The 26,494-nt window shown below is 39.0% G+C and overlaps 2 long non-coding RNA genes across 2 annotated transcripts in view; both read left to right on the plus strand.

Annotated features, from left to right (window-relative positions):
* Window positions 1-18,529, plus strand: part of LOC140729339 (uncharacterized) — a 69,542-nt gene extending 51,013 nt beyond the window's left edge. Inside the window, exon 6 of the long non-coding RNA XR_012099309.1 lies at window positions 18,268-18,529. This is a non-coding gene — a long non-coding RNA (uncharacterized lncRNA). The remainder of the gene's footprint in view (window positions 1-18,267) is intronic.
* A 3,107-nt stretch (window positions 18,530-21,636) lies between these two features.
* The window catches only part of LOC140729338 (uncharacterized), a 31,959-nt gene continuing 27,101 nt past the window's right edge, over window positions 21,637-26,494 (plus strand). Inside the window, exon 1 of the long non-coding RNA XR_012099308.1 lies at window positions 21,637-21,709. This is a non-coding gene — a long non-coding RNA (uncharacterized lncRNA). The remainder of the gene's footprint in view (window positions 21,710-26,494) is intronic.

Here is a 26,494-nt window from a genome sequence, read left to right on the forward strand (position 1 = left end):
ACATCAAGGAGGAGGTGAAGAAGGAACCAGGTTATACTTTTGTGGTATGTGTATATCCTGTATAAAGATGGTTGAGTCACTGTTTGTTAAGACTCAGGACTAGAAGAACATTATTTTGGCTGTTGTGTAAATCTTATATCTGAAAACTGAAACTCAACTTTGCAAATAAATGAGTATGTCCTCCTTTTCCTCAGCTTCAGGGTGAGAATTCTAGTCGTAGATGAAAGATTTCCTTTTCAGGTGTCCATGGATCTGCTGTTCTGAAATGCAGTGCCAGAAGAAGGAATATTATTGTTATACAGTCAACTGACCAGAGATTGGGGCTAACGAATCATTAAAAGATACCAGTCTAAAACTTGGTCAAAAATTTTCTTGTAGATTATGAGAGCTGGGCCCTGAGGATCATAGCTCTAAGTAAAATGTCTGCATTGAATTAATTGGAATTCACATTTTAAGGTAACATTTGCCAATCTAAAAACATTGCAATGGTTTGCTTGATTTTCAAGTTTTTATTTTGCAAATTTGAACCATATCTGTGCTTTGGCTTCAGTGTAGCAATTTATTACACTTTTAGGTCTTTACCAGACACTTCACTTTGCTTCATTTTGAAGAGTCTTTGAACCCTTTCTCCTGAAGATTTAAAATGTTACTGACAATATTTATTATAACACAATGTCCTTTGAACTGACACAATTTTCATTGTGTTTATTGATTGGTCAGTGAGCCTCAAGCACTGTATGAAACAACTTGTATTGAGAAAAAAATATTTTTGTAGAATATAAATTTTTTTAAAGAGAAAATCCATTTGGTGGTTTTAACTTGATCATAGAACTTTTAACAAGCTTCATTCCTTGCTATTATATGGGCTGAAGCAAGAATTTATACATCTATCTCTGGTATCATTTCTTCATGGACTGCAAAGTTACTAGAATAGCAGCCCCATGTTGCAGAGCGAACATGAAAGAGAACATAAGGTATTGGTTCCTTTTCTTTCCTCTAGTGCAGTTCTTCACAATCCAGGGCAAGACACAAACTGTGAGAGACATTAATGTCATACGTGCACATATTGGATGTTCCATGTGTAAGCTTCCTCTTCTCCTTTCCCAGACTCTCCTACTAATTTCACAATCAAGCATAAACATTTCACAAAATGCTGTGAATACTTAACACCTTCTACTGAGGGAGGAACAGATATTCGTCAATAATTTCTCCTTGATAGTGTCTGGTCATTTTTTAGCTAATTAATTGCAATAGTAGCAAAGTTATCATCTTCACATTCTCTCTTCCTAAGTTCCTTAGACTGTTTAACTATTGTGCTTGCTATTTTCTCTTCATGTCTATCTTTTGCTGCAGTTAATGAGTTATTGTCTGTATTAAAATCTTACTGCTTTTCTCCATGACTTGAATTTGTATGGCGACTTAACCTTCTGTATTAACTGAATCCTTCAGTGTATTCTTCACTTTCATCTATTATACAGGATTAGTGGAAATTTACTTGCATTCTTCTTTCCTATTTTCCCATTTTCTTCATACCAACTAAACTTCATTTTCCACTCAGGAGTGAAACTTTTTTCACCTTGATACAAATTCCATTACATCTCTTTGTTTGCCTGCTGTTCTGAATGATGTTTAGAGCTACAATTGCCTCCTATAAGTTTCCCGACTCCCACTAATTATATCTAACCTGGTAAAATTAATTTGAAATCTGCAGGTAAAATGTCTGATGGATCTTGAATTTGTGTACTTTGGTAATTGGCTACCAGATCTTTGAAACATTTATTCTCTTTCCAAATTAAGTTTCCTAATGTACAAAAAATTACCTGATAAACTTGAAATTACTAAATTCCCAGTTGTATCATGTTCTCCACATGACATTCCTATTATATAGACTTCTGCATTTGTTTCTTTCCTCTGCTGCCTTCAATGATGTGGCTGATAATGTTATAGTATATCAATCACTGAAAACTCAGCCCTCTCCCCACGCCTTGGTTTTGAGGTTGATTGGATCATCACTCTGCATTTTACTATGTTAAAAGTGCAATCAGGTGAAGCAAGTGGTTAGGAAGGCAAAGGATGTATTGCCCTTTCTTGAAAGGGTTTGGAAATTACAAATGGGGAAGTATTGTTACAATTGTACTGGGTGTTGGTGAGGGTACATTTGAGTAGTGTGTGCAGTTTTGGTCTCAATAGTTAAGGAAGTAGGATAGGAGACAGAACAAGAGTGATTCAATAGGCTAATTTATGTGCCGAGTGTGTTCTATTACAAGTGGTATATAAAAACAAAGTATTTTGAACTTTGAACAGGTGGCTAAAAATAATTGAATCTGTGTGCTACAAGAAGAAAGAGAGGTTATGTTATTGAAACATAGGATTTTGAAGGAACATGACAAGGCACATATATGGAAATGTTTCCCACTAGTCCCACTAGTGGAAACTAGTGAATTCCAAGATGAGGATGTGATCAGAGATTTTGTCACAATATGAATGGTAGATCCCTGGAACTCTCTATCCCAGAAGTTTGAAGGCTAGATCATTGGAGACATTTAAAAAGACAGGTACATAAAAACAGCAGAGAACTGGGGGCTGTGGGGAAATGACACCAAACAAGAGTTGAGATCTGGGACAGATGGGTTATGATTGTATTGAATGGCAGGGCTGGTGTAAGGGTCTGGATGGCCAACACCACCTCCCTACTTTTAGAGAAAATAAGTATAGTATAAACAAGGTCAGCCTTTTAATTCCAACCACTTTCCTGAATATCATAGCAGATTCTTTGATTATTGCTTGATGATAAGCTGAACATTCTCCATTCTTGCTTCAATAGCATATTTGTAATTCTTCTTGCCTCTGTCCCACTCTTCCTGCAGCTTGATCAGAAGCTTGATCCCTGGCAGACCTCCAGTTTCCCACTAGTCCTATCACTGGGGATGCACCCACCTACATCTAATCTATTTTATCTAAAACCTTGCTTATCTCTATTAGCTAGCTATCGGCAACAAATCCATTTCAATATACAGTAGTTATCTTCATACCAGTATGACCTTTAACAAAGCTGTAATGCCAGACAGTTTCCTGGACTCAACATTCAGCTTTTCTAAATAAAAGTGTGATTCTGTTAATTAACTACTGATTACTATCACTTTGAACATTTGACTGTAACAGCTTTTTCCTATAGTGTCAGCTTTTCTACCCCCCCCCCCCCCCCAATCTGCTTTCCTTACTGTTGAATTCTGTTTCTTTGTATGAATTTGTTTCTAAATGACCTGTAGGTCTCATGATGCAATTTTTTAAGGCATTGTTAATAATTTATGATCTCTTTTCCATCTTCTCTCCTTCTGTACTTCATACAAATTTTTCTACTTTGTTTAGCAGCCATTTTGGGGTCCTGGCAGTCTCCTTAGCAATGCATTCCAGGCAGAGCTTTTTCTTTACTCATTTCCTGTTCAACTGTACCTTCATTTCATGAAAACTTACTGTTGCCTTCATTGTCGAACAAGGTCTGTTTGGTGACTGACGGTCATTAAAAAGGAGAACATAAACCATCTCTCAAGAAGGGTGGTTTATGGTTGCAGTAGTTGTTGAGATTTAGTTTGTATTACTTCAGTTATCCTTTTAAATGCAGAGTGCCTTCCAGATTGTGCTGTAGGGTGTGACCAGCTCATGTCTGGAAGCAACTTCCACTTGCAAGGATGTCAAAAATTACTTCTTTTTGACTTGGAAAGGCTTGATGATCCACCTTCCATACACTATAATCCAGTCCATGGGGAGTGGTTTGTAGGAAGGCAGCAATCTGAACACCATTCTTTTAATTTGTAGTTATTCTCAAAATACTGATGAAGTGTCTGAAACTAATGAAATTTATTTCACCAATGACCAGATGTTTGGTTTGGAACTTGAGCAATTTGTGCTCAGGCACTGTTTCACTGGAAATTGCCTGTTCACTGGAAATACTCAGGTCACTGTTTTAATTCTCCAAAGAGTATTCTATCTGAGGCAAAGCAAAGGGAATTTTACAACCTGATAATGTCTACCTCTGCTTCAGTGATTGATTTTGCCCTTTTTGGTTGAAGCTGTTGTGCGTCACTGTTGATCTTAAGACAATTGAGATTTATGTTTTGAACATGTAGCATAGATAATCAGTGAAGACTTGGCCTAAAATATGTTCATCCTCCAAATACTTTTAGCTGACTCTTTTATGGCCAGCAGTGACCTGGAATTAAAGTATAAAATTATGACAGTATAGATGAGGTAGAAACGGGGGAACTAATTCCCACGGCACAGGTTCTAAAGCTAGTGGTTCAGGTTTAGGGTAAAGGGTAAGAGTTTAGAGGGAATCAAAGGAAGAACTTTTTCCATCCAGGATATGGTTGGAAACTGGTGCACACTCCCTCAGTAGGTGGTGAACATTTGAAATGAATGAATTATGAAGGTATAGAAGACCTGGTGATGGGATAGATGTAAATGAGTGTTTGCTGGTCAGTATGGACATGGTCCTCTGTAGGGCCTTTCTCTGGCCTCCTCCTTTGACTATGACTCTAAACTTTGGGGAAACATGTTGTTATTGTCTGTTTTGTTCCCTTTTGCCTCAGCACTGAAAATGTCAATCATACTATTGAATTCTTTTTATTTGCCATTCAATATATCTTTGACAAAGAGCATATTTTAGATGGCTTTTAACATGGGTAAAAATAGGGTAATCTAGAATTTGGAAAGTCCATCTAAGTCTCTGCTGTTTCCAGAGTCTCCTGAGAAAAGTGAAATGGTGATTTAAAGGGATCCTTCTTAATGGAGAGGAGTAAAGTGAGAATAGTGCAATGGATTCTAATCACTCAGATTTTTGCCACTTGTGGAACATTGATCTTTTTTTTGTACATAGCAAAAATTGTTGTTCATACTTCACCCATTGGTGATGACATAATTAAAGTTTGATGCAGTTGTGTCTGATTATTTCCTCCTTTAAAAATGCTTGCTGAGATGCTGGTGATTCTCTGGGTCCAAATGTTTGAAACAAATTTCACCCAAGTTTGAAATGTTGGAATTTAGCTTAAGGTGGTCTGTTGATGCACAAGCAGCGAGGTTTGTATATTTTGCCTTGGATTCTCCTCAACGTTGATCTTTTTAGGCTCAAAATTGATTATTTTAACTACTCAGATTTTGGATTGCCCCCTTTCCCTCTTTCAATCTAAGAAAATAGAACACCTAGCTCATGTTTGTTGGGAATATGGGAGAACTGAAAACTGTTCGTGTCCTTGATTGCTTCATATTTTACAGAGGGCTTGAATGAGAAGCAAAGCAAAGTGGATTGAAGTTTATATTCCTTTCAAAGGATTTGTTAATTGTTCTCATGAATAACATGCTTATTGTAACCAGTTTGATTCCCTGAATATATTCTTGGATTTTTGATTAAAAATTTCTATCCAATATATCATTCATTGACAAAGAGCATCTCATACATGGCATTTAACTTAAGTAAAGGGAAGAATCATTGAGAATTTGGAAAGATAATGGTTTTCTTTGGAGTCGCGTATATGGCATTAAGCACAGTGAGTAGTGTGTTCTCTTTTCCCTGTATGTTCCTAGAAAGATCCTGCAGTTACTGCTGCTACAGATCCATGGACAATTCTGTTCATGCTATAGACAAAGCTCTAGTGCTTGCTCGTTCAAATTAATCTAAAGGTGCATATCATCAACCAAAACATTACAGATATCCTTTTTCCTGGGTGAAAATAGTTAATATGAAGGGGAATAATTTTAAGGTGATTGGAAGAAAGTATTGGGGGGGGGGGGGTCGCTGTCAAAGGGGATTTATTTATTTATTTACACAGTGGTAGGTGTGTGGAATACATAGCCAGGGCTAGATACGTTAGGGACATTTAAGAAACTCTTAGCTAGGCAGATGGATGAAAGGAAAATGGAAGGCCATTTTTCTGCATCTATATTTATTTGGAAGAAAGAAACAATAACTATAGCACTGAGACAAATAAGTAGTGAAAACATGGGCTGTATCTGAATTATGGAAGAGGAAGTGTGGATGTGACAAGGTGTCACCTCGGAACTTGTCAGAGGCTAGTGCAGAAACTGCAGCAGCCTTATCAGAGATATTTAAGTCTGGCAAGTGAGGTACTGATGAACATAGTTCTGTTCAAGAAAGGATCTAAGAATAAGATTGGAAATTATAGGACAGTGATCTTAATATCAGTCAGAGTTAAGTTATTGGAAGATTTTCTAAGGGACAGGATAGGACTGGGCCTGATTAACAATAGTCAATGAGGCTTTGTGCATGGTAGGTAACGTCTAACAATCTTAGAGAGGAGGTTACCAAGAAGGTTGATGAAGCAGTAGATGTTTTTTATGTAGACTTGAGCAAGGCCCTTGATAAAAGTCCCACGTGAGAGGGTGGTCCAGAAGATTAAGTCACTTGACATTCAGGATGAAGATGTCAGAGTGATAGTAGATGGTTGCCTCTGACTAGACTAGTAGTGTGTCGCAGGGACCAGTGCTGAGTTCGTTAGTGTTTATCATCAATGTTAATGATTTAGACAGTGAACAGTAGGGCACTGAGGACTGCAGTAGACAGAGGGATCTGGAAATATAGACCCAAAGTTTCTTGAAAGTGGCATCACTTGTAGGTAGTAGGTAAAGAGAGCTTTTAGCACATTGGATTTCATAAATCAAAGTACTGAGTACAGGAGCTGGGATGTTTTGTTGAAGTTGTCATAAGATGTTGGTGAGGCTTAATCTGGAATATTGTATTGTCACTTACCTACTGGAAAGAGATCAATCAGCTTGAATGAGTGCAGAGAAAATTTACAAGGATATTTCCCGAGTTGCAGGTGAAAGTTGACTAGATTAGAACTTTACTCCCTAGAGTGCAGGAGAATGAAGGGAGATCTTATAGAGGTGTACAGAATTATGAAGGGTATAGATAGGATGAATGCAAGCAGGCTTTTCCCCTCGATGGGTGAGACTAGAACTAGAGGTTAAGCGTGAAATATTTAAGAAGGACCTGAGGGGGGGTCTTTTTCACTCAGAGGGTAGTGTGACTGTTGAACAAGCTGTCAACCGAAGTGGTGGATGCCGGCTCAGTTGGGAAGCTTGGATAGGTACATCGATAAGAGGGGAATAGAAAGTTAGGGTCTGGGTGAGGTAGATGGGACTGAGCAGAGGACCAGATTGACATGCACTGGATAGCTGAAGGCCTTGTCTGTGCTGTAGTACTCTGTGACTCTCTGATAAAATGTATTATACTGTATATCCAGAATCTTCCTCAAAACAGTGGCCGAGTGCAAAACATTGGAAAGGGAATGGGGGTTGGTGGGGAATAAAGGGCGAATGTGTATCAGAGATAGTTCACTTTGAGTTTAGGGAGAAATGATGGGATTGACACATGTCCTAAATGAAAATAGTCTCATGGAAGGAGCAGAAAGTATTATTGGTCTATTTCTTAAAAAGTTCCATTGAAATGAGAATAGGGAGCTCAAGTAAGGCTCAAACTTGTCCATGCTACAGACTTATAACAAGGTTCCTGGAAATGATGTTGAGAATGTGAGCTGCTATTTACTGAAAATAAAAATACCACAAAGTGTAGTGTAAGTCACTTCAGAGTGCACTTGTTCTATATTTTATGTATAGCATGCTTCAGCTTTGTAGCTAGTAATTTAAGTAAATATAACTTTCTGATAAATTGCTGCCTCCAGGCCTCAATTAATCAGACACAATACTGAGAGGTTTACAGTGTTCCATCGCTGTTATGAATTGTTTCCAATATTATTTGCAAATACAACACTTAACTTCAATTCCTATTGCAGAAAAGGGTACAAATATTAAGTCCCTTTCTTCTGATATGAGCAGTATCAAGGTGTTGTGTTACATGTTCATCTGGGTGACAGTGTAATTCTGAGCTCAAAGTATACACCTCGTGGTGTGCAAGTAATAACTAAAAGGATTGTGTACTTTTCTATTTTCTGTGTTTCACAATCTGGTATCAAGGAACATGTTTGTATGTTTACAAAAAAGTCCACTTTAGTATTTTCAGAATACCTGGTACAACTTTTAAATCTTGGTTGTTAAGATGAGCTATCTCTGGTCAGTCTCATGTTTGTCCTGAGCATGATCTTTTATTTAAAATCTTTCTTTTAAGACACTGCAGCTTTTTGCCAGGGCATCCTATTGTAGGTCTGTTCTACTACAGGGTCTTTATTAATTCTAAGTTGTAACTTGTTTGAAGTTACAATGTTTTCAGTTTGAAGTGCGTAACTATGGCTCAGTATACACGATAGATTAAGTCGCCAGGTCCCTCAAATTTCACATTTGTTGGGGATAATAAACCTAGTTCTAATTCTTATTCCTTGCTCTTCTGTATGTTCATTGCCTCAGTTTCTCATGGATCCTCATAAATTAATCAACCGTTAACTACTTGTAATCTTACCAGCAGCCTGGTTCTGGATGTTCAGCTCTTTACCTCCTGGCTACAGGATGTTATGTCCACTGTGTTTTCCAGTGATTCTATAACTTTGTAATTTTCCATGAGCTATTCAGACCATCCCAATCATCTTTGGTATTCACGTTCTTATATGGTAGGTTGATGGGACTGTGGGCAAGGTAGTGAACTCTATCTAATGGAATTTCGCCTGAGTTTGCATCAGTAAATCGATCAGTATTTTTTTTAATGCCAATTTGCTTTTCATTTATAATCACCCCAGTAGAATTAGAATGGCTGATGTTACCTGTAGGCCAAACAAAATAACCCAAAGATGAATATGTGGCTTAGATAAGAGATGTAATTGAGTTTAATTTGGAAGACTGAAAGGGACGTCAACTGTACAATAATGAATTGCATCAGATAATGTTTTCATTTTTTATTTAGAACTACCTGGGCTTATCAAAGCCCTCTAATTTTCTGAGCTACATGTGGCTGTCAGGAGTCTCTTAAAAGACCCTATCGTATCCACCTCCACCACCGTCACCGGCAGCCCATTCCAAACACTCACCACTCTGTGTAAAAAAAAAACAAACAAAAAAAAAACACCCCTGACATCTCCTCTGTACCTACTTCCACGCACCTTAAATCTGTACCCTCTCATGCTAGCCGTTTCAGCCCTAGGGAAAAAGCCTCTGACTATCCACTTGATCAATGCCTCTCATCATCTTGTACACCTCTATCAGGTCACTTCTCGTCATCCTTTGCTCCAAGGACAAAAGGCCGCGTTCACTCGACCTATTCTCATAAGGCATACTCCCCAATCCAGGCAATATCCTTGTAAGTCTCCTCCGCACCCTTTCTATCGTTTCCACGTCCTTCCTGTAGTGAGGCGAACAGAAGTGAGAAGAGTACTCCAAGTGGGGTCTGACTAGGGTCTTATATAGCTTGTAACATTACCTCTCAGCTCTTAAACTCAATCCCACGATTGATGAAGGCCAATGCACCGTATGCTTTCTTAACCACAGAGTCAATCTGCGTAGCAGCTTTGAATGTCCTATGGACTCGGTCCCCAAGATCCCACTGATCCTCTAGATAGCCAAGAGTCTTACCATTAATACTATATTCTGCCATCATATTTGACCAACCAAAATTAACCACCTCACACTTATCTGGGTTGAACTCCATCTGCCACTTCACAGCCCAGTTTTGCATCCTATCAATGTCCCGCTGTAACCTCTGATAGCCCTCCACAACACCCCCAACCTTTGTGTCATCAGCAAATTTGCTAACCCATCCCTAATCCAGGTCATTTATAAAGATCACAAAGAGTAGGGGTCCCAGAACAGATCCCTGAGGCACACCACTGGTCACCAACCTCCATGCAAAATAAGACCCATCTACAACTACTCCCTGCCTTTAGGCAAGCCAATTCTGGATCCCCAAAGCAATGTCCCCTTGGATCCCATGCCTCCTTACTTTCTCAATAAGGCTTGCATGGAGTACCTTGTCAAATGCCGTGTTGAACTCTTGCTGATTTTTTGTTTCACGATGGACCTCAGTGCTGATATTTCTGGTCTGTAAATTGAATAAACAGTACTGGAGAATGGTTTATCAATTTTCAGAATAACATTAACAAATCTCAGCTTCAGTTCTGAATATAGTGCAGAAAGTTTCTGAAGGGTAGGCGTAAGTTTTGTTAAATCCAGGTAGTTCTCCTTTCATGGTTGCTTGTTGCAATTGATAGAACCATGGGTTGTTCACCACCCCAACTCACTACATTAGAATAATTAATTTTTTTTTGTACCATTGCTATTTGGAGCAATAAAATTTCGGCTTCTCAAGAACTCAGAATTGCAAAGATATTACAGAGACTGGCATGACTCTAGAGGGTTCTGAATACAAAACCTTTGCCAACTTAAGTGCCCAAGTAGATCAGCAAACAACTGTGCTGTATGTGCACTAGCTCACACAGAAAGTAAAAAGTCATAAGACAGTGAAAAACTTTTCAGCAGCAAACGGACTGAGCTAGAAGCAAACTTGGGCAATGATAAAGAGCAAACGAAGCCATGATATGGAGAATATCCGCTGCATCATTTTTAATTGTCATGGGTGGAAGGTTGGAAATATATCCTTGGGTCAGATACACTGCTGAGATTGCAGTCTACTTAAACATCATAGTTGCTAGAGGCAGAGATGATCAATTGGTGATCAAGGAATGGGTTTGCAGTGAGAACACAAAAACGATGGCTTTGAACTTAATATTTGGCCTGAAGTGAGCTTATTAGTAGTGTATGTTGGACAGCTGCTACAGAAGGATGGTGATGAATTAGAGAAGTGTGCCATCTCTGCGTGTGTACAAGTATATGCTCTGATTTTGTGATGAGGTAAGAAATTGTGGAGAGGCTGAGGATTGATCTTTAGAAATAATGATCAAGTGAACAGATCAACCACTGGAGGGAATCCTCTGGATTGAACTATAGTGATTCCATTACTGTTGATGAAATTAATTGTTACAGAGGTCGTCCAAGTTGTGAATGTCAGTGCTAAGACAATGAGATGCCCACGTTAAGGAAACTGGAGGGCAACATTGTAGAAGCTGTTTAGAAAATAGCCATAAAGTATGAATATATGGTGTATAGTATCACATAGTTTGCAAAGTAACATTGAAGAGTTCATATGAACAGTCTATTTTTTCTGTAATGTTCTATGATATTGATACGCAGCAGCCCCTCCGGACACTGGATTGAGGATTACCAAACGTTATGTGGTTTTTCTTGTGTGGTCTGTTTTGTCGTGTGCTTTTTTTGTGATATCATTCCAGAGAACGTTGTCTTATTTTTTAACTGCATTGCATTTGTGGTTTCTAAATGACAATAATCTGAATCTGAATCTGATTCCTCCACAGAAAGATCACAAGGTCATAACCTCAGTAACAATTTAAAGTAGGTTGTGCAAAGCTTTTAAGAAATTGTCCAAATGACCTGTGCTGTTTAGTAAAATGATTGCTGACTTGGATGATTTCAGCTTTGGATACTTTCTGTAAATCCTTGATCTCCCTACAGGCCAAAAATTTATCCTGATCTTATCTACATGGTGTACTTGAATGAAAATTTCAAAGGTTCATTAACATTTGAGAGAAGAATTTCCTCATCCGTCTTAAATTAATGAACCCTTGTTTTGAAACTACACCCCACAGTTCTAGATGTTCTCCTCCTCTCAAGTTATTTGTCAAACACTCAAATCTCAAGTGTTTCTCTAAGGTAGCATCTCATATTAAATTCCATTGTTTAGAGTTCCAATGGTGTTTGCCATCACCTTCCTCCAATGACATTCTCTGCACTGCCTTTTTGGCAAGTGCATTCTTCCTTAAATAAATTAAGATCTGATTGGATAGTTGGTAACTAATCATAAAGAATCAATATTATTGGACATGATAACTGATAATATTTTCTCTATACTGGAATATAGAGCAAACTGTCCACTGCTGCATTTATTGTTGCATTTTTCCACATCAACTAGACTGTGCTGCCTGAAGCTGGGACCTTGTGTACCTTGTGGATTCTGACTTGCTGACATCCAGAACTTCCTGTGACATTAGGAAGCTCTTTAGATGGATACTACTACTATGTGATTTGACAACCTTATCTGAACTGATGAGAAATACTGGAGGGATTGCAGTGTACTCTAAAGTCGCAGCTCACATAATATTAAAACAAGTAGTTTGTTGATTCATTTCATTCCTGTCACTGATTTCTAAGCAGTAACAGGAATGGTTCAGGAATTGCACTGTCTTGGATCGCAAGACCTTGCAGTGGATAGCGAGGTCAGCTGAGAAGATCATCGGGATCTCTTTTCCTGCTATTACAGACATTTATACCACACACTGCACCCGCAAAGCCAACAGTATTGTGAAGTACCCCACGCACCCCTCACACAAACTCTTCTTTCTCCTGCCATCTGGCGAAAGGTACCGAAGCATTCGTGCTCTCATGACCAGACTGTGCAACAGTTTCTTCCCCCAAGCCATCAGACTCCTCAATACTCAGAGTCTAGACTGACATCTACATCATTTATTATTATATTGTAATTTGTCCTCTACTGTGCCTATTGTCTTGTTTATTAATTATTGTACTGTTCTGCACTGTTTTGTGCACTTTATGTAGTCCTGTGCAGGTCTGTAGTCTAGTGCAGTTTTTATGTTGTTTTACATAACATAGAAATATAGAAAACCTACAGCACAATACAGGCCCTTCGGCCCACAAGGTTGTGCCGAACATGTCTCTACCCTAGAAATTACTAGTCTTACCTATAGCCCTCTATTTTTCTAAGCTCCATGTACCTATCCAAAAGTCTTTTAAGAGTCTAGTGTAGTCTTGTGCTGTCTCACATAGTCTAGTGTAGTTTTGTATTGTTTCATGTAGCACCAGGGTCCTGGAGGAACGTTGTTTCGTTTTTACTGTGTACTGTACCAGCAGTTTATGGTCGAAATAACAATAAACTTGACTAACCCAATGCCAAACATCCCTACTACTTTCCATTGTGCGGTGAAGGTAGTCTTCTCTTCAACTCTTGCCAGCTGTGAGTATTGTGGCTCCATCAGGTTTTTTTATGTTGTGCTTGATGAACTTGTCAGCAAATGCAAAAGGCATATTGTCTTTTTGCCTGCTATCAGATACTGAAGGCAGATGTATTCCCTGTGGCTGTCTAGACAGTCATTGTGTTCCAACCCCATCAGTTTAATACACTAGGCAAGTCTTCCAGCCAGCCTTCAAGATCTCTGTGAACATTGTCTTGTGTTTAATTTGTATTGTATTTAAGATTAATCTTCAATATTATTTGGGCAAAGGGTCAAAAATTAATAATTTCACTAAGTTTATATCAAGTCTTGAGTGTATGTGGAAAATTACTGAAACGTGGGACAGATTTTATAATAGTGCTGTTGTCAAAATTGTTGAATTATTTGTCACACTTTTCATTCTGTTCTGCCTGCATTTTAGCATTGAGCTCACCAGATTACCACCAGTAAATCTGATTTTGATTATTTTGCATTTATCCCAAATATTTTGAAAATTGTAGCATATTTATTTGCTGTTTCTATTTTAAATGTACTCAAATAGAACATCTGTGGAAGAAGTTTGTTTTTGCCCCTTTTCATTTGGCTGCTCTTAACCCTCTTAACCACTATAAACAAATGAGATACTTTCCTGTGTTACTACCAACCAGCTGTCAGGGGTTGGGGTAACTCACCATATGTTTTTGTGTGTGTCATGTGAGAACTGTCTTGGGTAGAGTTATCCAATCATCATGAAACAAATGCACTAAGGCTGCTGTTTAAGTTCTCTCACACTGAGGTAAACTTTGTACTACCCAAAATCTGTCTATAGATAGGCTTTCATCAGTCTTACCCGACCTGTGCACGACAATACATTAAACACCTGAATTCCTGTTCATCAGTACAGCTTGCACAAGTACACCCTCCAACAATCATTGTATCCATTGCTAGCACCCTTACTCCCCAACCCTCCTTTAATTGGAGCAGCCACTGTTTCTCAGGTTAAGTGTCAACTAAATGTTGTTTAGGGTTTGAAATGGCATAGTACCAAGACAAATGTGTGAAATTAAAACTTCAAGTACAGATTGGTAATGTTCTAGTGGAATGGCAAGGTAGGATAAAGAGCTTAATGCTATTCCTATCATATTGCTTGTAACACATTCTGCACTCAACCCTCAGCTTACCTTACTACACCCTGGGAGATGCTACCATTAGCTTCCTTAAGTAAATGAAGACCTGAAGATGCTGAAATCTAAAACAAAGATGGTACACTAGCAGAGCAGTTAAATTCAATTTAACTGTTCAATTAATTAAATTCCCCCACTGTCTGTAGGGAGTTTGTATGTTCTCCCTGTGATTGTGGGGATTTCCTCCAGTTTCCTCCCACTTTGGGTTAGTTGATCATTTAGTCACATAGGTGTAATTGGGTGGCATGTGCTTGTTAAGCTGGATGGGCCTGTTGCCCTGCTGTATCTCTAAATAACTGAAAAGATTCACATTGCTGGAAAGGCCACACCTATGGGAAGAGAAAGAGAGTTGTGTTTTGGGTCTGAGACCCTTTGTCAGAACACTCTGTGATGCTCTTCCCACAGATGTGGCCTGACCTGTTGACTATTTGCTACATTTTCAGTTTCTGTGTTACCTTCTTCAACCTGAGAGAAATTTGGTTAACAATTCAGATTTTAACTCTGTGTAGTAGCCCCTGCTTCCTATACGTGGAAAGCATTGCTCCTTTGACTCCAGATTTTAAATATAATTGAAAAGAAAATACTGTGATATTTGGCTATCTGATCTGGAGCAATGTTCTTTGACTACAAACCAGAATGAATTGCGATGAACTCAACAGTTGCCAGTAAGGACCACATCTGTCTTCCATCAACACACCCTGAAATAGTTGTCCCAATCATCTGCAGGCCTCATATCTTTGAACCCAAGATAGATTCCCACGGCCTCATATCTAAGAAAGGATTGTTTTGTCATTGGAGAATGTTCAAAGGAGGTTTACGGGAATGATGGCAGGAATGAAAGGCTTAACATATGAAGAGAGTTTGATCCAGAATTTAGAAGAAAAGGGGGATATTTCCCTGAAACCTACTGAATCGATGGAGTGGATGTGGAGAATATGTTTCTAATGATGGGAGAGTCTAGGACTGGAGAGCGCAACCTCAAAATAGAATGTCCCTTCAACCAGGGCTGTCTGAGTCAGAGCAAGATGCTGTTGAGTGGTGTTATATAGGCAATATGTGGTTGTTGGTCCACAGCCATTGGTGAGGAGAGCACGTTTGCAGCCAGGAGTTATTCTTTTTGATTCTGTCTTAGGGAAGCTCAGCAGAGATGGAGTTAGACTTTTATAATTTAAAGTGTGCCTTTCAAATTATGTCGTTGGTTTAATATGAGCTATTTGGGTAATAGAGAAGAGGCTCACTGTCTGCTTGTATGTCGTGATGCAGTGTATTTGAATACATTATTCAAAGGTGTGAGTATTGCCTGCAAGGCCAAAATTTATGCCCGCCTTTAATTGCAAATGAAATTAAACATTTGCAACTGTCAGTGAGCATCTCCACTTCTGATGCAGCAGAAAACTTCAGTAGTGATGCCCTGAAGTTGGAATGAGTGACCGACCGCTGACAACAGCAATTTTCCACTGTTCAAGGTATAATTCCAGCCACAGTGTTTTCTCCCACATGACTAGTTTTATCTCACTTTGCCTCTGGAATTCATCTCTCTAGTCTATGTTGAACTAATTTTTAACTTTTCTTTTGCTGCTTTAGAAAGGCTTTGAGTAAGTTCATGATCACCACGTCTTCATAGATAAACCAAGGTGATTTGCCTGTCAACCCAGGTCACCTCTGGGTGGATTGGAGTTTCATCTGGCAGAAGACTTGATGTCATTCAACACTTTCATCCTTCAGGGCGCACTGTGATGCTTATTGATAATACTGCAAACAAAAATAATTAAAAGACTGCATTCTATATTGACTTAACTGTTCCATATAATGGTGACGGCAAAACTTGAAAAACATGGTAAAAGATTTCAGTTTCTTTGTTTTGCACTGGAGTTTGGGAATTGTTTGTGGCACCTGAATAAAATGTGTAGACACCTTAAGAAAGTTAGGATGGCTCATTGATAATTGGCTTGTACAAAGTGGAGGCTGCACAGTCTGTTTCTGTATTGTATTGCTGAATTCATCTATCTTAAACTGCAGGCCATTCCATCTCATGAGGTGATGACTGCAATTTCATTTCCATCATTTCAACTAATAGTACTTCTTGAAATAAGATATGGAGAAACCTGTTCAAAGAAAATTTGTATGACATTAATGGTGTGTGTGCCTGGAGTGAACCCTTTACGAAGCTACTGAGCTCATTTAAATACCTGGTACAGCTGTACCTGTAGTGATGGTTTTATTGGTGAAGACTGCTAGATTTTATTCAACCCCCTTACAACGTGTGTATTACTCTGAAATATGCCATTCACACATGCAGATCTATGAATTCAATAACCAGGGTTCCAGATTGGCTTATTTTTAATATTTGTCCTTAATATAGTTAAGGTAACCCTTGATTAATATGGCCACTTTATCAAATTCTGTAGGCAAATGTTCAGCACTGATGAGCTTTTAAATGGAAACTATTCATGCAGCATTCTTTCTGGCTAGCATTACAGACTTGTGTAATGCTGCAGTTAGTACTTAGAGGGTTTGGAAACCTTTACAAGTAGGCAGATCAGTCTAGTTTTTGTACTGTGTCATGTAACATCATGGTCCTGAAAAACGTCTCATTTTTACTATGTACTGTACCAGCAATTATGATCAAAATGACAATAAAAGTGACAACTTCATTAATCTGTCTGTGGATGGTTTACATGCTGGTGAAAGCATTTGAACTTGTATCATCCCAGATCCTTTGAAGGGAGGATTGGTTGGAGGAGGAAAGTGGAAATTCTAATGAACCAGTTGGCCAAATTTATTTCACTGTTGTCTGCTCAACATCACAGCCATGTTCATAAAAGAATCTAAACAAGATTCCCTATAGAGTGCCGAAATTCATATACATGCTGCGATCAACTGTCACTGATATCTTCTTTGGGTCATGAAGAACCTTACTCCATGGCCGCCAGGTTGGTGTAGCGGTTGATGCAATGCTATTACAGCTCAGTGTCAGAATTTTGACTTCAATTCCTGCGTCATCTGTAATCCGATCCCCATGGAATGTGTGGGTTTTTCCAGGTGCTCCAGTTTTTTCCCACAGTCCAAAGACGTACCAGATAGCAGGATAATTGGTTGTTGAAAATTGTTCCTTGATCGAGCTAGGATTAAATTGGTGATTGCTGGAAGGGCCTACTCTGCACTGTATCTCTAAAATAAAAATGACAGAAAATCAATGGTTTCCTGTTGGCAGATACCCTGGTGGCTTTGGAATTTCTGGGTGGAAGAGATTTCACAGAAAGTTATGGTATTCTTATTTAAAGAACATAAATTTAACTTGTTGATCCATAATAGTCTAAAGGTTCACATTATGTTCTTTTTTGAAGTTTTTGTGTTGCCGTAAGAAACCTGTACAGCTCTTGAGCCTGTTTATGTAATTGTAAGCTTATGCATGCAAGTATACATTTAATGAATACTTACTGTTAAACTTGAGATGTGCTGTCATGCCTTCTGTGCTCTGGTGCACTTCTAATCCTCTATCAGGTTGGATTAATTTGTCATCATTTCAATTACGTGATAATATTTTATAGAAACAAGATAGCTATGGAGTAGTTGACAGAAGTAGCAAGATCCAGACCTACTCACTTCCTGTTCTATTAGAGACTGTATAATCTCAGTATGATATAGAACTACTTAATTCTATGTGTAAAATAAAATCTTGGAATTTCACCCATTAATCTAATTTGCACTCTTATTCCTCTATGGTGAAAATACATCTTAATCTAGATCTGTGATCATGTTGCTAAATTGTATGCCAGTGGACCAAGTGATCTCTCCAGCCTTTCATAAGTTCTCCAAACTGTCTGCTTGTTTTATACCTGGAAGTCCACTGTACAGAATGAATGTGTTGTATTATGTATTTCCTAACGCTTCCTTGTCACTGGCTCAAAGCAGGAAATTAGAGCAATGGAGGTAAAGTGAAAGCAATTAGAACTGTGAGGGACTAGAAGGGGCTTGAAAATGTATCACCAGTCTTCACCCAACCATTCTGATTAACCTAACAGACCTTTTTTTAAGGATAATTATTTTGATGCTATCTTCTTGTGATGGAAATGAATAATTTCCTTCCCGTGTTTGTTTTCCAGGTTGGTGGTGTCGGTGCAGGGACTGAGCTAACCTCTTCTCATGAAGGGTTTGAAGCTGCTTTCCAGATTAGTGGGGACATTCTGCTCAACTGCAGTAAGTAAAGTATAAATGACTTTCATATCCAGGTGGTCAAAATTTGTAGGCAGTAGTCAGCAAATCACAGGCACACTGTTTTCATTTTGAGATTGTATAGACAGAGTTGTTCCTTTCCCAATTCTGGTCAAATTATATCATGACTTTTCTTCCTGTTTTCTGAGAATGTCTGCATTTCTCACTATTGAGAGATAGAGAAAGGAACAGAAACACCTGAGGTAAAGAAAAAGGCATGTCATGCAACAGTCTGTTCTTGTACAATTTGCTTCCTGGTTCACAACTTCTAGACTCTTGATACCACCTTGAGATCCTTTGCAGTGTCCTTATTGCTGATTTGAGAACAGACCAGAAAATTAATTTGTAAGCACAAAGAATGGAATATTTGAAGGTGGGTTGGTTAACCAAACAAATTGGCTAAGAAGCTATATAAATTGCTGAGCTGCACTGTTCCCTCATTACAGTTACTCCAGATTACTGCCAGTAAACAGATCTCCCGTCCAGATTGGGTGTGGGTCAGTCAGGCAGGGTCCTAGCATTTCCTTGTTTCAGATTCCCTCATTTCTCATGGGAATTTAACAGAGTCCCTCTCCATTTCAGGTAATGAATTTTGTAGAATACAGACTGTATTGTAACCCATTTCAAAATAAAATTACTAATGTAGACTGATGCCTCTGCCATAATTTGTGAAATAGGATTATAAAATAAAATGATAAGAAAAATTAGCATTATAAGATTAGTTTTATGTGTCACATATACATTGAAACATCTTGTTTGTGTTAATGACCAACATGGTGTGAGGATGTGCTGGGGTGCCATGCTTCTGGCACCAACATAGCATGCCCATAACTTACTAACCCTAACCTGCCTTTGTAATGTGGGAGGAAACCAGAGCACACAGAGGAAACCCACATGTTCACAGGGAGAACACTAATGGCTATGCAGCAGTGCTTTCCTTAAATCATCTACTCAAATTTTTCCTGCAATTCCTGCTGCGGGTGTTGAAAGTAATGTTCATTTGTGCCTGGGATTGACAAATACACTGCTGATTTAAATTATTAAACTTATGTTTAAAGTTGAGGGAAGGGGTTATATCAGAGCAGTAGTATTTTTTTAATTGGGCCTGCTAATTTGCTATAAAGAAGTTAGGCAGCACAAATAACAGCACTCTTGACTTGTAATAGACATCTCCCAGCTACATAGAGGTTAATGAGAAATAATTATCATTCAGTGAACTGTTACTAAATGTTATTTTCCCTCTTAATTTCAGAGTGATCCGCTTGTAAAGCGAATTTCTGGATTCTCAGTCTCTGCATATCCTTCATCCTAAAGTACCTGCATTCATCACAGCAGCACATCATGGTTTGCATGCTTGTACTAAATATCCAAACCATTGTGTGCTGTTATGGGGAGTGCAGGAAAATCTGTTGAAGAGTGGGGCTAAAAGGCAGTTTTGGGGGTTTGTACAGACTGGCTATGCTTACCATCTTACAAATGTCTCTTCCTAATTTTCTTACTACCTAGTTTTAAAAAAAAGACTTCCCAGTTATAAACGTTATGAATTACGCTGCTCAGGAATCTACATCACATTGAATTTTCTCTCACGTTTAGACTTCCTTTCTCCCTCATTCCACATTTCCCTCTTAATTTTTAACCTTTTAGTATCACCAGCAAATTTATTTGCTGCTTCTTACACTTACTTTGTTCTCCTTTACACTCGTATACTAAAAATAACATTAAATCTTGAATCTAAATTAAATAATGTTGAATCTTGGCACCTTTTAATTATTGTTAAATTCTTCTTGTATTGACAGTAAAAATCTGTACAAACATTTATTCTTTAACTCATTCTTTATTAGCATTTCATCTCCACGGACTGCCTTCATTTTTGTCATGTTTTCAGAACCCATAAATAACATTAAACATAATCTTTGTGTCTTCTATCTGTGCTAGATTTAAAAATAATTGGATCTCTAATTTAGCCAGAATAATTTCTAATCAATCTTGATTCTCACTGCAATCTTTGATAATTTGGCAAGCTCCATATTCTAGTTTCTATGCCTCCGTTGTACTATTCCAGTAAAATTTCTCTGGGAGTGCAATAATGAAAGGCCATTATAATTGTAATCCACATAGGGAATGAAACACTGGAATTCACGAGGCATGATTTTACCTTTGAATCTGACAGTGCCTGTATTGATGCTGTCTCTGGTAACACAAGAGAGCAGCTGTTTCTTGTAGTAGAAGAGTTTGTTCATCCTCAACCCTGTCCTCAATCCCTCTCCTGCTGGTCCTGTGTTACTGAGTGTGTTCAGTGCACTCATGGTGTGCGATTTGCATTTAGTCAATAAATTATTCTCTAATCTCACCTTTAATTTTGAGATGACTAGAATGTGATTTGCTTGTGTCTCGTCATTCTGTCAGAAAATGATTTTCAATATATGTGTCATAAAATTTGCAAAAAGGCAGAGTATACCCAACTGCATGTATGCGTTTCCTGCTCCTTAACCCTTTGGCCATTTTCTGTGATGTGCTCAACAACTGGAGTCAGAAGTTCGAAACTACGAGCACAAGCCCCACTGTTTTCACAGTAACAATCTGTGAGCTCCTAGTCAAAGCCTTAGGAGAAGGGTTAAGAATAAAGGACTATTTGTTGAAAATGAAAGGGGAAGGATGGTTTCACTTGACAAATCAAGTGCTTGCAGTATAAATTTGTCCCACGACTGTTTTGAAGTTACTGGCTAGAAATAGCTTCAGTGCCCATGTGAAAAATTTACATGATTCTGTGAGTAGGACTACAGTACACTGGACAGTTATATCGCTGTCTGTATTATTTGCTTCTCCTCCCATTCCATCTGAGTCTTTGTATGAAAATGATGTACAAGAGAATAAAACTGGCAAGTACTTTCACCCGTCATATTTTCAACAAAGTCATGGTGTGCAGAAGTGTGAAAAAAACCCAGTGAGATATTAGAAAGGGCCACCCAGAGTTAGAAGGTGCACGTCATGCATGAGATCCGTCTGCCCACAGAAAGTAACCACTGTCTTCTACCACATTCTGCCTAACAGTTGGTCAATCATAGATTTTGTAAACTGCCTGTGGAAGGATAATTCTCTTTGAAAGTTTTGCTCTGCTCTTAGAGGTAGTGCTGCTGGGTGTGGAGTTGTAGTGCACTTAATGTGGTTGGTGTGTATCATCTGCAGTGCTATATATAAATACACACCTTCCATCGTCTATGCAGCATGTGCTGCTCTCATTTTAATTTCACTCTGAAGAGCTTCCAGATCTGCACAACATTATAAACACAAGCTAATGCCAAGATGGAGACACAGAGCTACAGGATACAATATGTAAGTAAATTTTTAGGTTTATGTAGTGCCCACTGACTTGTGTGACTTTCATAAGAGATGTCTTAAGTTTGCAACTTGGCTCTCATGTGAGTGATGTGTGGTTTTTGCTATACTGCAATTAGCTTAAAACTTTGACCAGGTATCTGATCTGCAGTCGAAAACAACAAATTACTTAACAGCTTCAAACATCACTAGAGTGGCTGTGCAGTCAACAATGCAGGAGGTGAGAGATGGCTTTATCACTAAGTTGGATCTCAAGGTGATTGGCAATTAAAAGAGAATACAACTTTTCCTGGTATACTTTATCAGAAAATTGTGATGCAAAATATTCCAATATTTTAGCACAATTGCCATTTGCAAAGAGATAATTTTCAGTCTTGAATTAATCATTTTGCTCCTTCTTTACTAGTCAAAACCCATCAAATACAAGTGTGTGTGTCTGTCTATATTAACACAAGGTAGACTGGAACTTGTGGTTCAAGTGAGATCTTTAATTTTATGCACACACGGACATGCACGTGTGTATACACACACACACCCCATCCCCCACCTCCATCCCACACTTCATAAATGAACTGCTCACATCCAGACTGCAGTTTTAGTTCGCATCTGATTTCTAATTGTTTGGAAAGTTGAGGAGAAATCCAATGTGATATATTTTAGACTAAGTAAGCTGTGTGCTCATAAATTTTAATGACTTACTGATTGGTTACATTCAGAGTAACGAATCCAGTGCAATTCCCTGTTTTTTTTAATGTGGTGAACATTTTAATGTGTGTGTATAATACACTTGAACAAATGATTTTAAAGTTTCAAGCTTATGCAGTGACCTCTGTGGTCAGATCTTTGGGTGTGGGATTCCGAGGTGCTGGATAAAGGAATGTACTGTCGACTCTGCTTTAGCAGCACATAAATATTGGTAGGTTCCAACCATTTTGCCAATATTGTGTGTGCTGCTCCAATATGGTCTGACGCAAGCAGCAGATCGCCTGGTGAATGTGACAACACTACTTGCCTCCTCAGTGTTGCTGTAAGATTCTTTTCATGTGAAAAATATAAACTGTAATGAGCTTGATATGAAAAATAAAAGCCTTTAATAAGAATGATGATCCTGGTTTTCATTTGGGTTGATTTACAGTTCTTCAAATTCTTTGTGCTTGCTTTGAGACCTGTCAGAGCAGTGCACTGGTTATTTTAGGGACTTTGGCATCAATGCAGATGAGATTTTAAAAAAGTACTATTAGCATTTATCATTTCTGAGTGTCTCACATTATTGCCTTTCAATACACACTCACCTAGACACATCTATTTCCTGCCAGCTTCTGCCATCTTCCTTTCCAATCCTGATCAACGATCTTGACCTGAAATGTTAACTTCATCCCCCTCCATAGATGCTGCCTAACCTGCTGAGTTCCTCCAGCATTTTGTGTGTGTTGCTCAAATTTCTAGCATCTGCAGAATCACCACTATTAATTTAGAGGTTAAGAGTTTGAATGTCCACTGGCCTTAGAAAAATGTGACCTAGAAATCTTGATTAAGTTGAATGTCTGAAACCTGCCATCCAGTTTGTTACACAACCACTGAGACACACATGCAAATTACCTTCCCCATCCTGACCACTCACTCCTTCATGTCATTTCAGAAAATCCAAAGGAAATGATGCCTCTTGAATAGACAGATACTCACTACTGCCATTGGGAAATTACTGTGATGCTGGGATCCATTGATCCTGCAACTTCCTGCAGTGTCTGTCCACTGAGTCTGCGTCAGCTCCAGTGGACAGCAATGGTCCTAATGAATTTCAGGTTTTTAAAAAATTGAGTTATTTTTAATATATTGATCTGCACTGTTTTAAATGTTATAGTGTTAAGTATGGTTATTTTTAATAGCTCTTTGATTTTTTTTTAACAATTCTGTATGACATTCAAATCTCTCCAGCAGTATATCTGGGTTGTGTCTAACTGGCAGTCAAAGTATTCTGATGGTGGAGATTTTCAGCAGGAAAGCCCTTTACAGAACAGGGCCTCACAATCATGTCAGTGTTGCTGGTAAGTGTGGGCAAAAGAGGGAATGAACTGAGCTCCCCCTTAAGACAAAATGTACTGAATAATCCCACTAAAAAGTATTAGCCATGTGTTGTACTTTGTCATAACTTTCCTTCAAGCTTTTATGGCACTGAACTGTATCTCCTTATTTACCTTCAAAGCCCTTGATGATGTTGAGTTCATCATATTGCTTCAGCTTCTCTATTTTGATGGAAGTTTTCCTACAATACTAATACATATTCTGATAAGCAACATACACAAAATGCTGGTGGAACACAGCAGGCCAGGCAGCATCCATAGGGAGAAGCACTGTCGACGTTTCGGGCCGAGACCCTTCGTCAGGACTAACAGAAAGGAAAGATAGTAAGAGATTTGAAAGTAGGAGGGGGAGGGGAAAATGTGAAATGGTAGAAGACCGGAAGGGGTGTGGGAGGAAATGAGTACACCCAGTGAAAGTTGTGGAGAGAATGCGCAAATTCCACACGGGCAGCACCTGATATATGGATTGAACAAACCTGCGTTTCCGAGACATTAATGCCTGCTGTAAAACTACTGCTCCATAGGAGAATTTCCACTGGGTTTTGGTGAAGGAGCATCTAATTTATATATTCTGGCCTCATCCCTGTCTTTCTGTCCTCACCTGTAAGGTGTCTGCATCTTTCCATTTCAGGACTCTTTAATTATCCGTTAACTGTTCCAGCACAGTGTCCAATTTCAAAAATCCCTCCCTGCACCTCTTATTTCCTACCCCACCTTAAACCTCAGGTTTACCACTATAGTTTGTCGGCTGCTGGGAAATAGCTTGGGAGGCATTGCTTGTTAAGTATGCAGTGTAAATAAAATATTAGCCTCTGACTGTACATGTATACAGCCAAACAGAAATATATTCCTCCAAATTACAAAACATATCATGCATGGCACATAAATCAAAATATTACCACTAATGAGTTAATAAAACACAACTCAAAATGCATGTAGTGCACTGCACAGGCAAACAGCTTGCTGCCCTAGTGACGAGCCTTCAGTGGTGGCTGGATATTTGTTAGCTTTGTCCTTCAGCCTGTAAGACTGTTAACCAGTCTGGCAGCCCTAGTCCTGATGCTTTTATACCTCCTTCCTGAGGTAATGGGTCAAAGAAATTATGAAATGGGTGGTAGGGATCCTCAAAGATGTTTCAGGCTCTTTGTCTGCAACACTCATGGTAAACATAATAAATAAGCATAGAGGAGAGAGAATCCAATGATCCTCTCAGCTGACTTTACTATCCTCTAAGGTGTTTTGCATCCTCTGTACCACACAATGCTGGAGCCATATAGGACACTTGCTGCGATGGTGCCCCTGAATTGATAAGAGTGGGAGCAATGAGACTTGCAAGCCTCAATCTTCTCAAAGTGTAGATGCTGCAGTGCCTTCTTGACTAGTGAGGAGCTGTGGGTTCAGGTCCACACCAAGGTAACTTGCTCTTCATGGCAGAGCCATTGATGAGAAGTGGAGAGTGGTCAATCTGAGCCTTTCTGAAATTCACAATGAGTTAGATTGATCCTGGAGTAGGTTAAGTGGTCAGCACAACATTGTGGGCTGAAGGGCCTGTACTGTGCTGCAATGTTCTATGTAAGCTCTATCTCTTTTGGATTGTTGTTCCCACACCATTTGGCAAGCTGCTCTACCTCCTCTCTGTATGCTGACTCATTGTTGCGATGAGGCCCATCGCTGTAGTATCATTAAAGAACCTGATGGTGGCTTTAACTGAATCTGGCATGCAGGTCTGAGTTGGCAGCAGGCTGAGCACTCAGTCCTGTGGGCTACCAGGCACTCAGTGTGATGGAGCTTGAAATGTTGCTGTCAGCTTAGACTAAATGGGGTCTTAACCATCAAGAAGTCCAAGATCCAGTTATAGAGAAGGTTGTTGAGTCCCAATGGGGACAGTTTACCCACTGGCCCCTGAGGGATGATCGTATTAAATGTCCAACTGAAGTTGATGAATAATGCCTGGTATATAAGGCATTGATTTCGATGTGGGGCAGGATGGAATGGAAGGTTGAGGCTATGGCATCAATGGACCAGTTTGAGAGAAAGGTGAACAGTAAAGAGTCTAGTGTAGCTGAAAGGTGGGATTTTATAAAATCCATTACTGTACTAGCCACTCAAAGCACTTTATGGTTGTTGTAGTCAATGCTGCTGGGCAGTAATCGTTTAGACCAGTTACCATAGCTCTCTTGGGCACTAGAATGATGGAGGCTGTCCTGAACCCTGCAAGGACAGTGGATTGTTTCATGTTAAAGATGTCCATTAAGACCTCTGTTGACTGGGCTGTACAATCCCTCAGCACCTGATCAGGTATGTTGTGTGGCCCTGCAGCTTTGTGTGGATTTACCCTAGCTAAGGTCCTCCACCTTGGCTTCAGCCAGACAGAGTGCCTGTTCCTCAGGGGGTGAAGGGGCTTTCCTCAACATCACATCATTCAATGTGTCAAATCATGCAAAGAAGGCATTCAGCCTATCTGGAAGACTGCTCTGCTTTGCTCTGGTATTTTCAGACCTGTCATGTAGACCAGGGGTTCCCAATCTGGGTCCACAGACCCTTTGGTTAATACTAAGGCTCCATGAAATAAAAAAAAAGTTGGGAACCCCTGGCCCACATACTTTCCTGCAACACTTTGAAAACTACATTTAGTTCACATTTCTTCATTGTTATCCAATCACCTTGCCCGTATTTCAGTATCACCTCAAAAATTTGAAAA

Source organism: Hemitrygon akajei, chromosome 6, assembly GCF_048418815.1.
Source record: "Hemitrygon akajei chromosome 6, sHemAka1.3, whole genome shotgun sequence".
In the NCBI taxonomy this organism is placed as follows: domain Eukaryota; kingdom Metazoa; phylum Chordata; class Chondrichthyes; order Myliobatiformes; family Dasyatidae; genus Hemitrygon; species Hemitrygon akajei.